Genomic DNA, 5028 nt, shown 5'->3' on the forward strand with positions numbered 1-5028 from the left:
CATGACCCTCTCAACCGAAGGTCCTAGAATCTAGCGGCTCCCGGTCAGTGTCATGCCCATTTTGCAGCGGTGGTCATTCCGCGTTCAATGCGTCAAACATCCGGATGTCGCCTCAAAAAAGCGCCAACTTATATCAACTCTTAAATGCTTTAACTGTCTTGCATAGTGACATACAAGTAAACAATGTGGCAGCAAACACAACTGCAAAACGTGTTGTGGACATCATCACAGCCTTATCTGTGATAGCAATCACCACAAATCTAGCAGACATTCGTTCTCCTGCGCCACATTCCAGATTCCAACCTCCCAGTTGTATGTCTAATCCCATCGTATCTAAACCAGTAAATCAGTCAGAATCAATCAAAAACTAATCGTGAAGTAAATCAAAAGAAACAATCCATGGGACAGGGAGAAAAACCATACGTCAATGCTAAAGTTGGCCAAACTAATCCTTCTGCTGATCTCCCAGCAACCCTGCTCCCCACCACGACAACCATTTTGTATGTGTGTGACCAGTCATTCCAGACTCATGTGTTCTTGGACACCGGAAGCCAACGTAGTTTCATATCAAGTTGGCTGGCCCATCATCAAACACGTTTCCTTCAGCATCGCACCCTTTAGCTCGTGGGCTATTAAAGGAGAGTTTGATGTTGTGTCTTGCAAGTTACATTTGTGTAAGCAAAGCTCAAGGTACACTTCCTGAACACCTGAATTAGCCCTGGTCACTTGACCAGCCCAAACATAACCCCATTCATTTACCCACACTTGGGAAAATTTCAACTGCCAGTGTACCAACACTGCAGGAAAACATTGTTTACCGAGTTACCTGTCTACCATTGGCAACACTGCTGCCAGAAATCGGCCAGCAACCAGTTCCCACCTTCAATCACTTTTGTTTGCTCGACGGATAGTGCGCATCCTGTTGCAAGCGAACATTTTTGGTCTCTCAGCCCGGCCCCCACAGCTAATTTAGGAACAGACCTGTTGTTGACAACCTGCATTTTGTTTTGATTATGTTTTAGACTTCTCCTTTGGATTTTTGCTTAATAAACATTGACGGACTCAGCCTTTGACCATGGATTCCTCATCTAAAGACACTTCTTCAGCACGCACCTTCGAAACCTTCCCCTTCTACACCCTCCGATCAGGACGGCAACGATGACGTGGGAGCACCTTGGTCCTGCTTGGCCTACAAAAGAAGAATGAGTACCCTCGGACACAATTGACATTCTATGTGTATAAGCTGTAGAAAGGTACAATGTAGTTTAACTCAAAGATGTGGTGAGTGTAGGGACTGGTCGACAGGCCAGATGGAAGGATATTTAAAGCATAGAAAAACGCAAGTGGCCAATAGCAAACGCAAGGTAACTACTGAGCCTAAGAAGGCAGAGTCGGAGGATTTGGAATCGGTGCTTTTCTAGAAACTAGAGGATAGACTGTCTTCTAGTATGACAAGTCTTTTTTCTAATTTATTGGCAAAGTTAAATGAGGATAAAGATTCTAGTAATAGGGAACCAATTTCTAATTGTTCTCGTTCAGCTTTCAGTTCCCCTGCCTGTTCCAGAACCAGCCTTATTGGGTGCCGGGGTTCATGGAGAACCACAGACCCAAAGGGTAGGAGCTGCCAGCTCCCCAGAGCAGAGCAGGCAGTGTCAGCAGTAGATTTCCCCTGAAAGTTTAAGTTATAAAGATAAGTTAGCAATAGGCAAGATGAAGACAGTTAGGGACTCTAGCATAGATGTGTCGGAAGAGAAGTTGCAAGGACAGCTCTCTTCGAGTTCTGATTTCAACCCTAGTAGGTCTGGGTCTCCTTTGGATCCCTCAGAATTTTTGTTCCCTGCCGCTAGTTTGCCATGTGCTAAGTACCTTAAGCCTTCTTTGGATATGGTAGGGTCAAGTTCGGCAGTATAAGTAGGGAGGAATCCCCTTCGTCTTCAAAGGTTCCTTTCCCTTCGGGGGTTAGCTCGGAGCCTTTCTCCATTGAGAGCTCGTTGGATAAGACTCCTTTTAACTTAGTGGAGTATAATGCAAATTTCTTAGGCCTCTCTCAGGGATACAGACAATTAATAAGGTAGTGTTTTCACCTGGGGTTTCTTAACATTCAGGATCATGTCCTCAAGAATTTCCCTGAGTTTACGAATGTAATGCATCTGGATTATTGGGGGGGAATGAATCTATATATTTCTTATCCTTGAAAAGGATGGCTTCGTCTCCTCTTTGTCTCCGCTCTTTCCACCTGTCTCGGAAATTACTCCAATTTCTTTACCTTTTAAATAGACTTCTCAGAACTTCTCTCATTCTTCCTTTTCGAGTCACATTTTGGTGTCCCATTTGGTACCTTCGTCGGTATATTCTCAGACATCTTCCAGGGGCATGCCTCCAGCGACGTCCCTTTTCCCAGGTCAAGTTTCATACCAAGTTTCTGGTACTCCTTTTCCGGAAGGGAATTTGGTCAATAGGTTTAGTTCATATCAGCTGATAAGCTTAGGCGACGAGTCGTTGGGTATGGAGCAGGTGCATCGGGTACCTTTGAGAGATTTGGCCTTGGCTCCTCAGATTCCCACACGTTTACTTTCTGCAACGTTTCCTTGGCCTTCAGGAATAGGCATTCATTAATTATGTTGCTTTCCGTAGACCACAGTCTAGTCTTAACCACTAAGTTAAGTGCGGGCCTGACAGGTATATCAGCTACCTGTCCAACTTCCGCAATCGAGGGACCAATGATGATTCCAAGTGTGACTTATTTCGTTCCTCTTCCTCCTTCTTTGGCTTTCTCTTTTCCAGTTCAGGGCGGTACAGTGTTTGGAATAAGGGTTATAGTGTTGGTTTGGGTTTGGTTTTGGCGTCGGAGCTATCAGGGGTTGGAACTCCCTTTTCTTCCTTTGATGTTTCTGCTGTTGTGGGTGTCCATCCTTCTAAGACGATGGGTTTCCCAGTGGGTATAGGTATTGAGGCTTCTATGCTCATTGGTTATGGTGTGGGTTATCCGAAATGTTTCGCTCTGGACCTGGCTCCTTCGGCTTTGCAGAACCCAGGTTGGGTAGGTTCGGCCTTGGTTGGCACACAGGCTACGCCATCCTCTCAGTGAGGGCGGGTTGCACAACCAGGGTCATTCACCTCATGCAGGTTGGTACCAGGTATGCTCAGTGCGGGTGTGGCGCAAACTTTTATGGACAGTTTTGGCTGTTACGTCAGTGATCAGGGGCGACAAAGTTTTGGCACAATCCTTTGCGGTTGGCTTGGGGTTGTTACTAGTAGGCTTGGGTAGGGAAGGTAAGGGTTCAGAGGTGCTGGGTTCCCCTTCCTCAGGATTAGATGATTCAGGGATTCGTACTCCCTCTTTTTCTGCTCCTTTACAGCTGGACGAGATGACAAGGAACTCTCCGGAGAGGACGAAGGTCCGGTTTTAGATTCGGGTTTTCATTATGCGGGAGAGAGCGAATATAAGCGAATGGTTGAGTTCACAATCTATTTCCACAGTCCAAGGTCGTGGAAGAACCATCAAAACCTAACCAGGCAATGTTTGAAGAACTATATTTGACAAAACCTACAGTTCTTCATACTTCATGTACTACCTTGGCTCAGTAGGGTGGAGCAGGCATTGAGGGAGGTGGATGCTCGGTTGGCTTTGGTAGTAGGGTCAGGGAAACCATTCGGGTTTGCTTCCCAGTAGGAAGCTGTTGTATGGTATTGCAGGTAACCCTTCATCTGGCTCAAGGGTACCGTTGAACGAGTTCGGTAGAAGTGCTTCTATCCAGAGTTCCTTCATCTAGTAGGCAGGCGAGTATTTCCTTACGGAAGGCTTTTATATTAACCCTTAAACGCCGAAGCGCTAAAATAAAAATTGTCTCCCGTGCGCCGGAGGTGTTTCAGAGTGAGCGCGGAAGCGGAAAAAATATTTTTTTCAAAAAATCACAGCGCGCTTAGTTTTCAAGATTAAGAGTTCATTTTTGACTCCTTTTTTTTTGTCATTGGCTGAAGTTTAGTATGCAACCATCAGAAATGAAAAAAAATTATCATTATATATATATAAATAATGCGATATATGATAGCACAAAAACGAAATTTCATATATAATTGTATTCAAATCGCGCTGTGCGCAAAACGGTTAAAGGTAACAAGTTACTTTTATTTCGTTGTAATGTACACTAAATTGCAATCATTTTGGTATATAACACATTGTAAAATGATAAAAGCAACACAGAGAAAATATTATCACAAAATAATGCATGAATTCGTAACGTGCAACGTAAACAAATATTTTTTTCAAAAATTCACCATAAATCTAAATATTGTCCTAGAGACTTCCAATTTCTTTCAAAATGAAGAAAAATGATTGAATATTACTATACTGTAAGAGTATTAGCTTACAATTGCAGTTTTTGACCATATCTGACGAGTTAAAGTTGTCCGAATGTCGAATTTTGTATATATATATATTTTTTATATGCAATTATTTCGGAAATAAGAAAAGCTACAACCTTCAAATATTTTTCGTTTTATTCTACATAAAATTGCACACATTTTCATATATCAAACTCTATGAAATGCCTAATATGAAACGGAGCAAATATTCCGAGAATGGGACGTACGCATTTTGCAGATTTGTGGCGGAGAATCTGCGCACGGAGGGAAGGAAAGATTTTTTTTTTAATTCACCATAAATCTAAATATTTTGCTAGAGACTTCGAATTTGTTTCAAGATGAAGATAAATGACTGAATATTACTAGACTGTAAGAGTTTTAGCTTACAATTGCGTTTTTCGACCATTTCGGTAGAGTCAAAGTTGACCGAACGTGGTTTTTTTTCTATTTATCGTGATTTATATGCAAATATTTCAAAAATGAGAAAAGCTACAACCTTCAATTATTTTTTGTTGTATTCTACATGAAATTGCGCACATTTTCATATATAAAACTTTATGTAACGGCTAATTTAAAATGGTGCAAACATTACCACAATCGCACGTATGATTTTTTCGGAAGAGTTACCGCGCGGGCGTAAAGAAAATGTAATTTTTTTCATAA

The sequence above is a fragment of the Macrobrachium nipponense genome, chromosome 15 (genome assembly GCF_015104395.2).
Source record: "Macrobrachium nipponense isolate FS-2020 chromosome 15, ASM1510439v2, whole genome shotgun sequence".
Taxonomy (NCBI): Eukaryota; Metazoa; Arthropoda; class Malacostraca; order Decapoda; family Palaemonidae; genus Macrobrachium; species Macrobrachium nipponense.